General features: G+C 36.3%; 1 non-coding gene across 1 annotated transcript; it reads left to right on the top strand.

Annotated features, from left to right (window-relative positions):
* Positions 1-10,264: 10,264 nt before the first annotated feature.
* On the top strand, positions 10,265-10,371 carry LOC141715860 (small nucleolar RNA R71). Its single transcript, XR_012572607.1, has one exon. It is a non-coding gene; the product is annotated as a small nucleolar RNA R71 (small nucleolar RNA).
* Positions 10,372-20,288: the final 9,917 nt, after the last annotated feature.

Here is a 20,288-nt window from a genome sequence, read left to right on the forward strand (position 1 = left end):
GCGACTATCTTAGACCTCATCACCTCTGTGATGGAACAGGTTAGGGATGTTGTGCGTGCTCACACCTCTTAATCCATGGTAGTGTGCAGAGCCAGAGCAATCAAACAAGGGTCTCATGTAGCACCGCTTTTGGATGATTAGCCTAAGTTATGAATGATTAGTATTAATGACGAGATGACTATTTATGGTAGTACTTTTGGGATAGGAGCGATAAGTTCATATGATGTAATCCTCTTTAATATGTTCAGTTGTTGTACCCTCGAACAAATGGTTATGTATATATTCGTTAATTTCAGTTCAGATCAGTTTGATTGTGATAAATCACATTGTTAATTGCTCTATTAACACTTAAGAGAGTGTCATGAAGTTTATCGAACTTAAGAATTCATAATTTGCAATCGTGCAAGGACTAAACGAGGGGAAGACTTAAGCAAAGTAAGTAAGACAAATATCCAGAGACTCTCAAAATTTTCCAAGTAATATGCCCCACAAGGAATAAGATTAGGGGCAAACCTTGAATGTGATAATCAGGGAGGTCGCAATTAAGACATAAGGAACCCAGAATACAATAAAGTGGAAAATGAGGATTTTAAATTAAAAGATGACCCCAATTATGGGGAGTAGGAAGAAATATTTAGAAAAAAAAAAAAAAAAAAAAAGCAGAAGTCGAGCGAGATAAGGAGACCCGAGGCGGTACTCCTATACGGAAATTCATGGACCTATCTAAACAGAACTTATACTTTATTCCCAACCACCACCTTGAGGAAGCAATGCGATAGGAAATTCTTTCAGGACCTTTAAGTCGCTAAGCTCTCAGAGTTCCAAGGAACAAGCTGACCCAGTCGAGGCAAGAGCCTGGCTAAAGGAAATATAGGGAATCATTTGAGATTCTGAATGATTGACGAATCACAAAAGAGTGTTTTTGTCACTTACCCTCCTAAGGGAGAGACCACCCGCTGGTGAAAGACCAAGAAAGGCATGGAGCCAGAGATTTTAATGAACTGATTAAAGTTTAGCCAATTATTTTCGGGAAGGTAATTCCCAAGGTTATGGAGATAGTGTAAAAGCTTTAGAGCCAGATCAAAGGCGGACGAGTATGATGAATTATGAATCTAAGTTGTAAAAAGTTGTCAAGATTCGTTCTGAGGGCACGAATCCAGAATGACGGGATATTTGAAATCAATGCTTATGTTGTGTTTGTTCATGAATTAATGATAAGGGAGTTGGGTATAAGGAAACCCTAAAGACTCGTAGCAATAGATATAGAAAAGTATGCATTCGTAAGGATGAGGGTGATTCACCATGAGTTAAAGTTGATGGTGGAAGGCATAAGAGATATATATAGTTTACCCCTGTAAGTTGGGGGGATTTGAGGAAACCTTGAGATAGTTGAAGGATAAATAATGAGACGCGGATAGACTGAGGAGACAAGGAAGTAAGAAATTAGGAAAATTGGATGAAGGAAGTGACCTTCAAGAATGTGAAGTGTAAGACCGGTGGCTTGATACCCAGAAAGGGAGACGCCAGGTATGAGAGATATCCCAACATTGAGGTGACTGTTGAGATAAACAACAAAAGTAAATAAGGAATTATTAAGAAGAAGTTCACGTTGAACACGACCAATATCTTCCAGAACATCCTTGTTATCGTTACCAAATTAGGCAAGACAAGCGGATAACCGTTGTTATCTTTTGGAGGCCATATGGATTGACCTCAATTTGAATAAGGATGCTATTATGAAGTTAGGTATAGACTATCGAGGTGGGAATGATGAATATGATAATCTATCAAGGAAATATGACTTGATTTATTCGTGGAAGGATGCAGGTACCTTTTAAAGGTAGAATTAAGGATAGAACATTGGTAACTTAAAATGAATCCTAGGGGACTGCATAAAGGTTGGCAAGTCACCCTTAATAGGGACAGTATGAGTTTTGACAGTATGATTGGGAAAGGGTTAAGGTAACAACAACCTTTAAGAATCAGTGGAGAAATTTTGCAGAAGTATATAGACAATGGTTCTACTATTAGTAAATGGTATTGTGATATGCCCTGTATCTAGGGAATACAGGAGGAACGATTGAAGGATAACCTTAGAGGTTTTATAAGGAAAAAGGTAATATTCAAAATTCTCAAGAATAGAAAAATTGATAAAGGAAATATGACATAATTATAATGATGCCAAGTGGGGCACGTGTTAAACCACGAGAAAGTATGGATCGAACCAGTAAAGGTCGAAATTATTCAGGGCAATAACTTATGGAAAAATGGTGATATTTTTTTTTTACTCATCAGATTTTAAGGAATACATCTTCACAAAAGCAGTGATTGAAATAAGGTAGAAAATTTATTTGGAGGTGGTTAAAATGACATTGACTGTAAGGAAATTTTACTATCAGGAAAGGCCAAAGAGGTGGCCGACACTTTAAAGGTAAGAGGATAATTATAGGCGCTTGTGCCAGAGGAATACAGTGATGATGGTTAAAACTGTGAAGGTTGTATTATGGTTTGGAAGATTGACATTCCTTCTGATGACTGTGCAATACCCAACCGTAATAGTAGTTGGTAAAAGTTTAATTCGTGTAATCGCCATAAACGGGCTATCTATCTTAGGAGGTCCTATCTTGGGATAAGCCAGGACCATATTTCCAAAAGGACTAGATGAACCTTTGAGTTAAGTCTTCTATTTAAGGCATATGATTAAGAATGGTATTAACCTGCTATCGTTGCTTTGATTGAAACTCTTCTGCAATTTTATCTGCTTCACGTCATGAATGTACGTCAGGATCAGGAGTGTTCTTCATGAATCAAGAACGGTGATCATGTTACCTCCTTAGAAGAATTCGATATGATATGAATGGACTCCGTATGGTTAGCTATTAAGATTTCATGGAAAGTGAATGATGACAGTGGGTCAGTGGTGGACCATAGTAAGGCAGCAATGATTCTGCGAGTAGTGAGCTGATTACAACCGTGAGAGTTGTATTGGAATGGGTGTTGAGATTGAGTACCACTAATCGGGTCGTGGTAGTGTATAAGTTATCATTGATAGACTAATTAAGTAAAGTATCTACCTAGTGAATAATTATTCTTTCTTATCAATAGAGAGTCGTATTATTATACGAAGAAGGTTGCGGTATAGAAATGGATTCTAGTAACGATGAGGTCTAGAATGAGATCCCAGATTCGATTTTCGATATCGAGGGAGTTTCAAAGGTGATTGTGTATAAGCTCGAAGAAGAGCATGGGTCCATAGAATGATGGAAGGAATAGAAATATTTAGGCATGGGAAATACGATGCTATAATACTTGATGCTGATATAAATACGTTTATGTTTTGTTCTCCTATGACAAACCTCTAGAATTCAGAGGTAGGTTCCAAGCCAGATATTTTGTGGCAGTATATATATATATATATATATATATATTTTTTTTATATATACAATTCTCTTCAGTTCGTTCTTTTCTCTTCTTTTCATTTCATGTAATCTGAGAAGAACAACCCTTCCAGAAGGGGAGGTATTGCCGAATGACTATCTATCTGTGTGATAGAAGCCTAGTAGGATACCATCTATTGTTTAATTGCTTGTCAAGTACTAAAGGCTGGCCACCTTCTGTACTAACTATGCAATATAACAAGTGTTCATGATCATAGTGATCTCTCAACAAATTCCTTTACTTCTATTTGATTGATCAAATTTTGGAAAATAGAAACAACTGAAAAAGGAGTAATGAAGTGGTGGTAGTATGCGGAATGGGAACACATTAGTGATACTAAGGTTGACGTGGTTATTAAAAGGTTATAGAACGCTAACGAGCAAAAGTATAACCAGTATAATATTAGGAACGGAAGGTGATAGCGATTACGAACTGGAAAAGAATGGGTATTGAGAAGCAAGAGCTCTAATGATTGGAAGCTATGATGAGAGTCTGTGTAATAGACTTGAAAGAATTTGGAACGATCACTTAATTCGGATTGAGTTATCTTACGACAATAGATCATATGTCATTATCGAGATGTCGCCTTATGAGATCCTTGAAGGAAGACAATGTCGATCTCCCTTATGTTAGGATGAAGTTGTAGAGCGCAAGATGCTCGGACCCGCAGTAGTCCAAAGGACCAAGGGTATGATAGATCTAATCAGAGGACGGCTGGTAGTAGCCCAAGATGGACATGATAAGTATGTTGATTTGACACGAAAGGATAAAGAGTATGAAATAGGGGACCTATAATGTTATACGTATCCCTTGGAAAGGATTGATGAGGTTCGGAAAGGAAGGAAAGCTAAGTCTACAATTTGTTGGACCCTTGGATATATTAAGACGTTTGGGAAGTTAGCATATGAGCTAGCCCTAACCCCGAACATGTAGCAGGTAGTAACGTGTTTCACGTATCAATGTTAAGGAAGTGAACTTCGGATGCCAGATAAATAGGGGCATATGAGCGCATAGACATGTAACCCGACGTAACCTATATGGAGCAACCAGGAAGGGTTATAGAGTGAAAAGGGAACAAGTGCTTTGGAGAAGGGTTATCAAACTATTCAGAGTTTGATGGAAGAACCACAATGTGGGAAAATTTACTTGAGAGTTAGAAAATGTAATGCTAAGAAAGTGTCCCCATTTGTTTTCTATCTGATTCCGGGACGGAATCCTTTTAAGGAGGGGAGACTGTAATAACCCCAATTTTTGAGAAATTTTTGAAACCCTTATGAATAGTGTTTTTGCTGAATGAGAAAACTTTTCATGCCACACTATGTAGGGGTTCTGATATGGATATTCTGAGATTTTATTAGTACTTTATATGGGATATAAGTGTATGTAAAGATCGTCAGAATCCAAATCCGAACACTTTAGTTTTTCCCGGAAATCCACAAGATACGGAGAGAATTGAGTATAAGGTAACAGGATAAAAAGGATTTAAATTAAAGGATTATAATAGAGGATCATAAAAAGGAATATAACGTATTGAGAAAGGTTAAGGGAACCTAAGTAATAAGATCCCGGGTATGATCCTTCAAACGATAAACGAGAACGAAAGTTAAGCGAACCGTACAACAGATCAGCGGTCATTAGGCAAACGATTAGGAAGCTAATCAAAGGGTTTAATGGGAGTGATGTCATCCAACCAATAGAAAGGAGACAAGGAAGGGAGGATGACATCATAAGGGTGACATAAGCATGACATGGAAGAAGGGAGGTGTGGTTGATTAAGGACCACACAAATTCAAGGGCAAGGTGGTAATTTGCTAAATCAAAAACAAAACCAAGCCAACCAACTAGCAAATCATTTCATCAAAAATCAAAAAATCAACCAAGGCATTTGTTCATCACCTAGCTCTCGGCTTTTTACACTTTTTCAAGGCTAAAATTTTCAAAATCAAGATCCAAGCATCCTTAATTGGTAAGAAAATTCCCTAACCATCTTTATGCTTAGTTATGGCTATATCATGAGTTTAAGCCATTAATTCTTTCTCTAGCTTCTCCATTTAATCAATGAAGAAGACAATGAATAGTGTTTTCTAGTTTTTAACTTGAACTTTTTCTTGTTTTCTTGAAGATCCAAGCTTTCCTAAGGCTTCTCCAAGCTTCTTAAGGCTTCCTAGCTCAACCCACCACTTCAAGGAAGGTATACCATTTTCAAACCCTAGGTTCATATATATTATAAGGTGATTTTGATGAGTAGGATGTTATTGTAGTTGTTGTTATGATTAGAGTTTGAGATTTGGAATGGTAGTGAAATGAAATGGTAATTTTGTGGTTTTGATTTAAAGAAACTTAAGAATGATTAAAGTAAAGTTTAAGCATAAGTATGAATGGTTAAATTGAATTGGTTGGGGTTGTTATGATGTGATAAGGATGGAGGATGGTTGTATGTTGGATTTGAGGTTGATTTGGGTTGTTTGTGAATGGGTTGAAATTTGGAAATCACGTAAACATAGCCGTCGTAACGTCCGATTTTCTTTGGACTGTTTTTGTGCATAGCATTAGGACCCGAGAACCCCCTGCTAAATTGTGACCACTGCCATTTTTAGATAGCTCATGTTACGAGCTTCGTTTTGATATGTAGTTCGTTCGATTCCGATTTACGGTTTAAGAGAAACGACCGTTTCAAGTAACGGCGTTTCGCGAACGAAACTTTTTCCCTCGCCTTACTTTGAAACATAGGTTAAAGACCAAAAAGGGTTAATTAATGTGTGAAACATTTATGGTAAGTGCGTTAGGCAGTTGGTAAGTCATTCGCGAAGGAATCGCTTTAAAACTCGTAAAGGTTAAGTTATTAAAAATGGTGGAGTCGAGGGTACCCGAGTGACTTAAGCAAATCGGTGAGCGCAAAACAAGCGTTAGAGTCTAAGTTAGTTAAAGTATAGATTTACAAGTGATTTTGGTTTAATTCCAACTTACTTGTTGTTTATAGGTTACCAGACTCGTCCCGAGCCTTTCTCACCCCCAAGTCGCTCAGGCAAGTATTCTATCCGTTATATTGTTGTTGTGATGAATACACTTGTATATGCATTATCTTGCGATAGATGCATGTTGGTTATTTAGCAAATTCTTGCGATATATTGTAGCATGTGATATGGTATATATGCATGCCTGTTTCATATTCTTGAAATATATATCTGTTGGTTCATTTGATAATACCTATGCTAGAGGATAGCGGTATCTTGCATATACCCTTAGTATAGGGACCCAAAGGTGAAAATATTTTCTAAAACCGGGAGTCGAGGATCCCGAGTAGATTTTGTATATATGGATATGGATATATATATATATATATATTTATATATATATATATATGGTTATAGTTTTCCAAACTATTAATCGAATAAGGTTTATTCGATAACTTTAAACTTTATTTTATTATTGAATATTATTTCGAATATTATTCGAGGACTTATGACTCCTTTTATATTATTTATTGAATATTATTTGAATATTCATTTGAGGATGTATTTATTTTATTTAATGAATATTATTTATAATATTCATTCGAGGTATTATGACTCAGCTTATTTTATTTATTGAATATTATTTGAATATTCATTTGAGGATCTATGACTCCGATTATTTGCTGAGGTATATTCTTTATTTTATTAGAGAATAAGATGTCAATAATCAAACTTATTTTCGATTATTCAAATAAAGATAATACTTTCATATAAGTATATCTTTGGTTATTTAATACTCGTTTCAAGTATAAATTTTAATACTTCTACTTCAATTATTTTTATAAAGATTATTCTTTATGGGAATATTATTTAATTAATAATATTCAGATATTTTCTAATATTCTGGGGACTGATTTACTTCATTAAATCAGCCTTACTCCAAACACTCTTTAAAGTGTTTTCGAGTCTTCAAAATGATTTTTAAAAGTCAGAGTGGATCCCAAAACTCATTTTTATATTTAAGATCTTCCTTTTTAAGGGGATTTAAATACTCGCTCAAAACCTGGGGAATCCGGCTCTGTGGTGTATTTTATATTCGCAACAAGGTTGCAGATTTGGTAAATGAATTGATTACTTGCCCAACGTTCGGGAAGTAAGCCCCTCTCATTGAGTCGGCATAAGCGACAGGCCGAGGTACGGTCTATTATTGTGTAAGTGGCTCAGTGGGAGTCCATCAAATGCATAAGTGGCTGAGTGGCAGTCCAGCATAGGTCTTAATTATGACCAGGGTGATGACCAGTGGGGAATTCGTCCATCTACTAGTAGAAAAGGTTACTTATTGGTATCTTTGCCTGATCAGCAAGATATCGGGTTTATGCCAAAATTCTTTTCCTTTCCAAAATTCATTGGATGTTTCGAACTCTGTTCATACTTCACATAACAGAGGTTCCAGGAAATGTTTAAGAGATATATATATGTGGATATATATATATATATATATATATATATATATATATATATCGGGACTAAATGAAGTATCTCGTAACTTTATTTCATTCAATAATATTTCAAAGATTGAATCTATTCAAATCTTGTCTTGTAGTCTCATCTATGTGATGAACTTTTGAAACTGATTATAACTTGAATGGTGGTAGTTCAAGTAGTATTGGGAAAGATATAAGTATATTGGGGTATTTGGTAACCTCATCTTTTAAACTTATATCTAATTAATAATTGTCTTATGAATGACAAAGATTTTCAGAAAAACGTTGAGACAAGGTTAGATATATGAGATCACCTTGCAACGATATTTTTATACAGTTATACACTGGGATTTTGTGTATATTATGCATGGAAGAGGACTTCCAATATTTTGAAAAGTATATATGTATATATATATACACTGAATATTTTGCGACTTCATCGCATTAAGTTATCAACTTGGTTCATTTCTTTTGACCAAGACTTTCATGAGTATTATGAGTAGACTCATATACGGTAAATAATTATGCATATTATTTTGGTGGGCTTGCTGCTCACCCTTGCTTTCTTCTTTCATCACACAACATCAGATAGACAAGATGAACCGGACCAAGCTTCCGATTCGCAAGAGGTTAGAAAACGTTCGGCAGTCTTCTGGAAGCGTTGATGCGGCTGTAGCTGAGGTAGGAACTACCAATAGGCTAGGCTTTCAACTTTTGATGTACCAGACTTATGTATAATACGAATTGTAATAATGGCAAATAAAATGTAAATCTATTCAGAAAACCTTTTAAGGTGTATTGGCAGATATTGTGGAATATAATTACTTGTGGTTATATTTTTTTTTTGATGTTCATCTCTGAGACTATAACGGATTGTGGTGTGTGTTAGTGTGGGGTCACAGCATAAGGTTATTTTATTAAGTAAGTGAAGTGGTATTGTGGAATGAAAGACCGTGACGACTCGGATCCCCGACCCCGGATCTGGGGGTGTTACATCCTCCACTACCTCGTGGATAAGCGATGGAATGATCATCTAGTTGTAATGACATGTATGTCGATTTCAGATCAGGTAGACCAAGCTTCTTGAAGATAGACAAGGGCATCAGATTGATGCTAGCTCCCAAATCACACAAGCATTTGTCGAAAGACAAGTTTTCGATGGTGCAAGGAATAGTGAAGCTTCTAGGATCTTTAAGCTTCGGAGGCAACTTATGTTGCAGCACAACACTGTATACCTTCGTAAGTGCAACGGTCTCTAAGTCATCGAGCTTCACTTTCTGGGAGAGAATACCTTCCATAAACCTCGCATAGCTAGGCATCTGTTCAAGAGCTTGAACAAAAGGTATGTTGATATGAAGTTTCTTGAACACCTCCAGAAACTTAGCAAATTGCTTATCCAACTTCTGCTTCTGCAGCCTTTTAGGAAAATGAGGTGGAGGATATACCTGTTTCTCCTCTGTATTACCCTCAGGAAGAGTGTGTTCCACAGTTTTCTTCCTTGATTCCACTCCTGCTTCCTTCTGCACATCTTCTTCAGCCAAAACGTCAGATTCTGGAACTTGAGATTTTGCAGGGCTTTCAACCTTCCCAGACCTCAACATAATTGCCTTAACCTGCTCTTCTGCTTCCCTCTTTCCTGGAACTTCTATATCACTAGAAAGCATCCCTGGTAGTCGATTCAATAAGGCGTTAGCAATTTGTCCTATCTGGTTCTCTAGAGTCTTGATAGAAATAACCTGGCTTTGGCATATAAGAGCCTGGTTTTTTGCACATAAGCCTCAACTCCTCCAATTTAGATTTTTCATTCGAAGATTGACCTGCATCGTGAGTTGTTGTTGAAGTTGCGGTTGTTATTTTGGTGCAAATTGTTGCTGAAAACTAGGAGGGTTGAATTGTTTTTTTCCAAACTGCTAGAACGGCTATTGCATCGCATTTTGATTGTTGCTCCATCTGAAGTTAGGATGATTCCAGTTGTCAGGATGATAAGTGTCTAGAACTGGTTGATGCGATCTCTGAAAGTTGCTCACAAACTGAGCTGATTCAATAGATATAACACATTGCTCTATCGCATGCGAACCTGCACACAGCTCATAAACTCTGGTTATCTGATTAACACCATAGTTAGTCAGAGAATCGATCTTCATAGATAACGGCTTTAGTTGAGCAGTGATAGCCATAGCTGTATCCACTTCAAGAACTCCTGCTACCTTGCCATGTGGCAATCTCTGGGTTGGATACTGATATTCATTAGCAGCCATCATTTCAATTAGATTATAAGCTTCATCGTAGCTCTTATACCATAAGGCTACACCTGATGCTGCATCGAGTATGGGTCTGGATTGTGCTCCCAAACCATTATAAAAATAATTGATGATCATCCAATCAGGAATTCCATGATGAGGACACTTCCTAAGAATCTCCTTGTAGCGCTCCCAAGCTTCATATAAAGATTCCCCTTATTGCTGCGCAAATTGAGTAAGTGCATTCCTGATTGCAGTTGCCTTTACCATAGTGAAGAATTTAGTGAAAATTTTTTGATCAAGATCTTCCCAAGTAGTAATCGAACCAGCTGGTAAAGAGTGTAACCAGCTCTTAGCCTTGTCCCTCAAAGAGAATGGGAATAGTCTCAGCTTCACAACATCTTCAGAAACACCGTTGAACTTGAAGGTGTCGAAGATCTCAATGAAATCCCTAATGTGCATATTGGGAACTTCCGCTGGAGAACCCCCAAACTGGATTGAATTCTGCACCCATTGAATCGTGCTAGACTTGATTTTAAAAGTATTAGCCGAGATGGCTGGTCTGACAATCCTAGACTGAATGTCATTGGTCTTCGGTTGAGAATAATCCATCAAAGCTGTTACGACCTGTATTTTCGTGTAATATTATTTGTGGATTTGGTATAATATTAAAGCCGAATGAAAATATATTCAATGATTGTATGTTTGTGTGAGTGCAAATTTCTGCATTATAAATTTGCTTTATGTAGTATATGATTTTTCAAAGCAAGAGTTTATTTAATTTCTTTATTTTTGATTTATAAGGAATATTCTAAGTCTTGGAAAAATTTTCTTTTAAAAGGTATTTTGTTCACAAATTTTGAAAATGATTTTATAAAGTCTCTAAAAATCCAAGTTATTTTATGGTATAAATTTTATAATTTTTGAACTTGTATTTTATTTTATAAAAATAAATCATTATAAATTTTAGTTGTCATATTTAGCAAATTACAAGAAAGCCGTTGCATGCAAACCACCCTCTCATTCTTTTCAAGGACAAAGAGGACAATTCCAACCCCACTAACTCTTATTTTTCTAGCCAATTTCCTTCTTTACCCTTGCATGCAAATTGAACCAAGTTCAAGTGGAAGGCTAATCATGTCAATTCCTAATTCCACTCACTTTTGCCAATACAAAAACCATAAAATAAGCAAAGACATGATCATTTCACTTCACTCACCACCACACTTTCTCCTCCCTCCCTCCTCCCTCTCTCACTCTCGGCTTTTAGCCGAAACCCCCTCCCCATTTTTTTTTCTTCATTCCTCAACCAAGATTATACTCTTTACACAAGTAAATGTTACTTCCCATACCATTATCACTCATATTTCAAAGAGTTTTGAGTAGAAAGTTTAAGTTTAAAGGTTGCATGTAAAGGTTTTAGTGAAACTCAAAATACAACCTTGATTCTTGTGAGTTTAGGGTTGTTTTGAGAGGACTACAAGGATTGGATAAGTGCCAAGTCTTGAGAAGGAAACTCTTGATGATTAAATGGCCCTTCCCATCCATTTCATTCGGCCATGACCATATGGGAGCCGAATGAATGGTCCTTGAGATCATTCTTGTTGTTTTGCTCAAATTTTGCATGTTTATGTGATAATGACTTGAGTTTTGTGGTGAAAATTTGATAAAACTCCTTGAATGCTAAGTGATCATCTAGGTATAGCTCATGCTAGGCTTGTATGTCAATTTTATGGTAGAATATGTGTTGTTTTTGTTTGCAAAACCTGAGGACATGCATGCATGTGGATTTCTCTTAGAATGTTGTAAGATTTTGATCATTTGGGAAGATTTTGTTAGTGAGCCTTAATTTCAGTAGGAATAATGTGTTAATATTGATTTATGCTTCTTGTTGCATGGTAATAATTCGTGGTTATCTTTTATAAAATGCATATCTTGTGGTTTCAAAAACTTAATGATTGGTGAGTTGAGAAATATGATCTCTTTTGTTTTGCCATAATTGTACCTTAGGTAAGGATGATCTCACCCAAGGTTATTTTGAGAATAAGGGAGTTAGTTCAGTAGATTACCATGTATAAGTCTTGGTTTAAGTATTGGGATGTTGGTAGTTGAGTTTGTCAAGTCAAAACCTTGGAGAAATGAGAGTTATAGTTTCTGCAGAAAATCAGTTTAGTACCCTGAGGTTTAGAGTGAGTTTTGACCATATCATTGATGTGCACTTTGAGGCCCAAGCCACCAGAAGTTAGTATTGGGAGTATATAAAAGGTTTTAAGAGTTGGTTGGAGGTTTGCATGTCTTTTGGTTAGGTGCACAAGTAGAATAACAAAATCTGTCCAGCAGGGAACAGTTTTTTTGCAACTTAGAAATATGAAGATTTGACCATATCATGGGTAGGCCCTCATTAGGCCCTATTGGGCCTTAGTTAGAGGGAGTGTCAGAGAAGTTTTTCCAACCATAGTTCATAGGATATGAGTTAGAACCATGTGTCACAAGTTAATTCAAGTCAGGGCGTTTTCTGCCCAGAAAAATAGGGGAACCTTGGACTTTTAGCTTAGGCCCAAGAAGGCCCAAGCCAGGCCCTTGAGCCACATCAAGTTTGTGAGATGCCCTTAGGTCAGGAGAGTCTTGTGTAAAAGTTTTGAAGGAAAACTTGTAGTTTAAGAGTGCCTAATGCACTCAAGAAACTATAGTTGTCATTCTGAAATTTGCACCAGTGAGCGCTTTCACTTATCACATAGTTTTAGAAAACTTAGAAGTGAGTATTAGGTCGAACACCATAGTTGTAAGATGGTATAAGGTCAGTAGAGCTAAAGGCACAAGTGAGGGTCAATAGGTTTTGGATAATTTAGGAAAGGCACATCGAGTTAGGAAGCCAAAATTAGAAGACCTTGACTAGTTTAGCGACCAAGTGACTTAAGATGTGATTCGAGATCATCCAAGCCTAGTGTTGCATTATGGTATATATGGTGTTATTTGGTGTTAATATATGATATGTGAATATGTGGCTATGTGTGTACTTTTGTAATTTAAAATTGAATATAAAATTAAGTGCGTATAGGCCTAAGTGCCATCCGTGTTTAATTTCAAGTTGTAAATAGGTTAAGATGGTAAGAATATATTATAATGAGGATTATTATTATTATGTAGGATCTCAAGACGAGGGACAACTTTCCATAAAGGTCGAGTGAAGCTCCAGTTGCTCCTACCAGTCAGACCAGACCAGCCTTTCTCAAGGCAAGTGATTCAACTTGACCTTCGTATTTACTATAAACAGTTCATATATATATTGATGCAATTATCCTGAGTCATTTGATATGTTTTAAATCAAGCGTATCTTTCGTTTATCATTGAATTATATAGAAATGCCATGAACCCTCGAGTATGTATTGCAAGTAGTTCAAAAGCCTTTTCATGATAGTTAAATGCCATGATAAAATGAAGAGTTGATATATTACTTGATTGATCCTCTTGATTAACATGCTGATGATTCCTAAGTATTGATATCTCATCCTGATACTTGAATCCCTATAGAACCTTACCTTGAACCCTGAAAGTCAGAAACTTATCAAAGTGATCCCTCATTGATTGATACCCCTCTTTCTTATCCTAAAGCTTGACAACTCTGATATATCCTGAGCGAAAGAATCATTTCTTCATACCTTAACACCCATAGTATTCATGAAGCTTATCTTCTTGATGATCCAACACCTGTACCTTGACGAGAAACCATTGATTTAAGCCCAGTTTTGCATTACCCCTTTATATTATTCATTAGTCTCACTAAATTTTCCTGTCCAAGTTCTGACATATGAAAACCTATTGGTTACCCTAATAGAGTAAAATTTTGTAAATCATGGCCCTCAGATTTAGTACCACATTTCCCGTGTTTCGAGTTGATCTAAAATCCAATGTTTACTGTTAAAAGAGATTTTGTTATAATTCGGCATCAGTTTTTGAAATAAATAAAATATGGGTTTTCAGTCCCAAAGGGGGATAAATGTTTTCCTTGAATAGTGGATCTGGAGTGAGACGCAAGTCCTTTCCACACTTATATTAGGCTTAAAAGGTGCCTAGGGATTCCCATTAATGTTTTAGAACCCAGCGAGGTTCGGGATTACTTCGCGGCTGATCACCGGCTGTAGTCTGTAGCGTCATAAAATGATTTTGATTAAGACATGATTTTAAAATTGTTTTGATACAAGCAAAATGATGCCATCTCACATAGTTTTATCTCTCGTTACCATTGGTTATGTCTTTCCATTATCATTCTTTAATGTATATCTCGATTTATGTTTTGTGTCGTACTGTTAGCACTTGTTGAGCATTTGGCTCACTCCTTGCTTTACCCTGATATTGCAGCTAGCAGCTATGGTTAGATTCAAGAAGACTGCCCGTAAGACCTGCGATGCTAATGCTTATGTTCGAGCTCAGGTAGAATAAGTAATAATAGTTTGTGTGAGGACTCGGTACTTTTAATCAGATGTAATAGTTGGTAGTGTTGGGCTGTTCCAAACCCTAAACTGTAAGATCTTGGAGTTGGTTGTGTATTCTTCTTTTAAAATGTTGTAATAGTTATGTTTAATTTGCTGTCTAAGTTGGGGGCGTGATAGGTTTTGTTGGATTTTAAACGCAGCGGGGGCATGGCAAAACACTTTTATACATACAAAATCCAAATAAAAGCATATAAATCGTGAATAAAAATTCGAGGGATCGAATCTAACCTTTTAAAATAATTCGGAGACAACGATCAGAGATACTTAGCAGTTGCTCCTCAAGTGTGAAGCACTCCACCGGTATCCACCAAGAAAACGATGTTAAGGAGGAGGAAGAAGGTGGAGAGAATTGGGTTTTCCAAACTTTTTGGGTTTTCGGGTTCGATGTGGGTTAGAATAAAATAGGGTCTATAATAGTGTATTTATAGGCAAAATTTTCAGCTGATATTTTCCCATAAATATTATTATTATTATTATCCCATTTATTATTCTCATTAATAATTAAAACACCTTTTAATTAATAATCCTTTTTCTAAACACTTTAGAAATAATTGTCTCTCTTGATTTAATTTCCAAAAATTAAATCCTTAATTAATAATATTAAGAACTTTTCTCAATTAATTTATAATCAATTAAATCTCATTTAATCAATTATTAAATTTGCCAATTAATTATTTATTTCACAAATAAATAATTATTAGCCATTATTAATTAATTCCTCCACCATTAAATCATTCTCTTTTTATGGTGTGACCCTGTAGGTTCAATATTAAGCCGGTAGTAGAAATAAATAATAATAAAACTATTTTATCATTATTTATATAAATTCTCTAATTTATTAAATATGATTAATTAATTAATCACATTTATTCTACATCGTGAGTGATGCTTCTCAACATATCGCGACTATCCGGATAATATGAATTCACTGCTTAGAATACCAAGAACTTGTCAGTGAATAGTTACCGTACAATAAACTCCTTCTACCCTACAATGTCCCGATTAAATACAAGGCATGGATCTCGTGTCAAGCCTATCTAATTCAATCACTTGCTTACCATTTACTATGCGTAGTTCTATGCAAATCAGAAACTCCTTTCTAATTTCATTCACTCTGGCCAGAGATTCCTGAACTAGCATAAGTGGATCAGCCTTGAACATTCGCTTCCTTCACTGGAAGGGGTAGATCCTTTATTGATCATACACTATCTTCGTGTACAAATTCCTATACCCAGAAGAGCCCTAATAATTGTCCCTGGAGACTAAGAACTAAACCAAAGCATAGTTCAGTGTACACAAGATGACTATGATGACCTCAAGTCTAAGGATACTTGTACAACTATCACTAAGCGAACAACTGCTGACACGTGAGTGAACTCCATCAGTTGTTCAGCTGTGCGAGTCATGTTCAGTGAACTTATTCTATAATAAGCACCTACATACTAGCTATAGTGTCACCACACAAATGTCTATGAGAACAGACATCCTTCATAATGAAGCAAGCATAGTAAGTACCAATCTTTACGGATTATTAATTACCAGTTAGTAATCCTATGACCAGGAACTATTTAAGTTTAGAGTTATCATCTTTTTAGGTCTCACTATTATGATCTCATCATAATCCATAAAAAGCTTTACTCTAAACTATGGTATATCTTATTTAAACACTTAAATAGATAAAGCCCGTAATAAAAACAAAACAAGTCTTTTATTAATATCAATGAAATCAAAACAGATTACATAAAGAGTTATTCCTAAATCCTAATTCATGATTGGACTTAGGACATATTCCTTTCAATATCCCATTTGTACTAAAGCCAATCACTCTGGTATCTAATACCCATCTAGTCTTTATGACGATCAAAGTGACTTTCAGAAAGTAGCTTTGTGAGTGGGTCTGCTATTTTGTTATGTGTGTCAACTCTAATTCAATACAATACAAGAAATGTTACCACGCTCCCACTAACCCTTTTGTAGACCCATGGTTCATCTTCGTTTTTGATAAAATCAAACTCTTTGATTGTCTCATCAAAACGAATGTTCCATCTTTCGAGAAGCCTGCTTTAAACCACATATGGTTCGCAGTAGCTTACACACTAGGTTTTCATTTCTCTTGGAAAGAAAACCATCTGGCTAATTGCCAGATCTCATAGTCGTAGTAAGCAGCAATCGCAAGCAAAATCCGAACTGATTTTAACAGGGCTACAGGTAAAAGGTTTCATCAAAGTCAATCCATTGCCTCTGTTTGAATCCTTTTGCCACAAGCCTGGCCTTATAGGTCTCCACCTGGCCATCTGCTATAATCTATCTTTTGTATACCATATACATAGATTCCTTTCCGGATTTCATGGCACTATGCCATTTCTCTGAGTCAACACTACTCATAGCCTCATTATAGGTCACAGGGTCATCATCATCAATGATCGACAACTCATTGTCATTCTCAATGACAAGGCCGTAATACCTCTCAGGTTGGCGAGACACTCTCCCTGATCAATGAATGGGCTGTTCCACAAAAGGTTGTTCAGTCAGAACAGGTGTTTCCACTTGATCCGTAGTAGTTTGTGCTTCTTGAACTTCATCAAGTTCAATTTTGCTCCCACTATTTCCTTCAAAGATAAACTCCTTTTCCAAGAAGGTAGCATGTCTGGAGACAAACACCCGATGATCGGTGTAAAAGTAATACCCTAAAGTCTCTTTAGGATATCCCACAAAACTACATTTTACGGATCGATATTCCAGCTTATCTAGGTCAACTTTCTTGACATAAGCTGGACATCCCCAAATCTTAACGTGTTTAAGACTCGGTTTCCTTTCTTTCCATATCTCATACGAAGTTTGAGGAACAGATTTGGAAGGCACCTTATTCAGTAAATATGCTGAGGTTTCCAATGCATAACCCCATAGGAATATTGGAAGATTTGCATAGCTCATCATGGACCGAACTATGTCTAAAAAAGTTCGATTTCTCCTTTCAGATACTAATCTGGAGGAGTCCACTGGGAGACTATACCATTTACTTTGAGATAATCCAGAAACTCTCCATTCAAGTATTCACCACCTCGATCTAATCGAAGAATTATAATACTATGTTTGGTTGTTTCTCCACTTCATACTTATATTCTTTGAACTTTTCAAAGGCCTCAGACTTGTGTTTCATCAAACACATATCCGAATCCAGATCTATCATCTATGAAAGTAATGAAGTATGAAAATCCACCCATGGCTTGCGTAGACATTGGTCCACATACATTTGTGTGTACCAATCCTAGAAAATTTGCAGTCCTCTCTCCATGTCTACTAAATGGAGACTGCAGTGCCACTATAAAGTGAGATTTTCATCATCCCTTTTCTTTTATTAGTTTGTTCAATCTGAAGCAAATTATGTCACATTCATACAAACCATTATTTAAAGCACCACGTCCATAAAGAATATTATCTCTAAGAATAGAACATTCATTATTCTCAATAATAAATGAAAATCCAGCCAAGTCTAACATGGGAATAATATTCCTCACAATCGAGGGAACAAAATAACAATTATTTAAAACAATAGTCTTGCCCGTAAGCATATGTAAATGAAATGATTCTACATCTTCTGCAGCAACTCTTGCTCCATTTCCATCAGTAGAATCACCTCCTCTTCCTCAAGAGTCCTACTTCTCCTTGGTCCCTGCAACAAATTACAGATATGAGAACCACAGGCGGTATCTAATACCCAAGTAGAAATTTGATCTAATGACATATTCACTTCTATCATGAACATACCTGAATCAGAAGCGGTAGTCTCACTACCCTTCTTCTTCTTCAATTCTGCAAGGTAAACCTTGTAGTTACTCTTCCAGTGCCCCACCTTGTTACAGTGAAAGCAAATAACTTTGCTCTTGGGGTCTTTAGCTTTTGGTGGAACCGGCTTTTCATCACCTACTTTCTTCTTCTTGGAAGAGTTCCTCTTCCTTTTCTTAGGATTGGAACCTTCACCAATTAGAAGAACAGAACTCTTCTTAGGGGGAAAATTTGATTCCGCAGTCTTCAACATGTTGTGGAGTTCAGGCAGGCTGACATCCAACTTATTCATGTGAAAGTTCACAATAAACTGCGAGAACGAACTTGGAAGTGATTGCAAGACCAGGTCTTGGCTCAGCTCCCCATCCATGGCAAAACCAAGTTGTCTAAGACGTTCAATCAAATTGATCATCTTAAGTACATGGTCATTCACAGATGATCCCTCAGACATCCTACAACCGAACAACTCCTTCGATATCTCATATCGAGTTGTCCTCCCCGCCACATCATACAACTCTTGTAGATGCACGAGGATAGTGTGAGAATCCATATGCTCATGTTGCTTCTGTAGCTCAATGTTCATGGAAGCTAGCATGATGCATTGAGCAACATTTGCATCATCCATCCACTTATGATACACAATATGTTCATCATTATGCGCATCGCTAGCAGGTTCAGTAGGATTAGGTGAGTCAATCATGTATTCCAGCTTCTCAATCCTGAGAACAATTCTCAAGTTTCGAAGCCAGTCAACATAATTAGGACCAGTCAATTTGTGAGCATCTAGTATGCTCCTGAGTGATAGTGCAGAAGACATAACGTACAAAGTAAATCTGTAAATGATAAACACATAACAACACTTAGCAAATATTCGATTTCATTTCAAAATACTATATGAATCGGGTCTTTATTCATAAGTGGCTCCCACTAGTTTATCTAATTTATTCAACCCCCTACGTGAAAAATTAAGCATTCATAATGCTAGTGGGAATAGGGATCCTACATTCCATTACATAACCCCGGCTGTGGCACGAAACGCCATGTAATGTTCAATAGGCAGATAACTCTTATCAATTACATCTAATGTTATTCCCTAATCAAACTTTAGCCTCTTGAATAATTGAGTCACGGCTGTGGCACGACAAACTCAATATTCTAAGTCAAGTCTAACCCAACATTCCGTACAATTGAATCAGTCCCCAAAGGCCCACAGCTGTGGCACATAACGACATTTAGATTCTTATTCAATATACACATCTCTATGTAATAGACAAGTATTTCTTATTTCGAAATCAAAGCCCTCGGCTGTGGCACGAAATGACAATGATTCAAAAATAAGAACTACTTTCTACCATGTTGGAAGGCTATGACCGACACAAGCCTGTTGTGTCATTGGCCAATTACTACTTGATATTATTTAATTTTAGAGGGATTATATTACGTTACAATCATAATCATATTATAAAGAAATTCTTCCTTTTAAATTAAATATTTCAAATCAATAATCAATAATCCGATGATTCCCAGATCGGGTGGAGCATTGTCAAGAGGCGTCACTTAATAACCCTTTCTTACAGATATAAATCTGTTGTTGACAGAATCATCCTTTCTCTCATATCGAAAATTCATATTCAATTACGTGTTTCATAAACACAAGAATCTCATGATTGTATTCATAATATTATTATTAAGGTTATGAAACAATTTCACTATACTAGGTTGTCTAACAAACGCCTTATCTTTATTTAAGTTCACCTAAATCTATCATCACATGATAAACTAAGCATATATCACATATATCAACATGAATAAACATCAAGGTAGGCATGTTACATCATCTAGCACATTAGTCTAAGCATTATACATCTCTATGTATCACATGAACCATTTAAA

The sequence above is a fragment of the Apium graveolens genome, chromosome 3 (genome assembly GCF_009905375.1).
Source record: "Apium graveolens cultivar Ventura chromosome 3, ASM990537v1, whole genome shotgun sequence".
Classification (NCBI taxonomy): Eukaryota; Viridiplantae; Streptophyta; class Magnoliopsida; order Apiales; family Apiaceae; genus Apium; species Apium graveolens.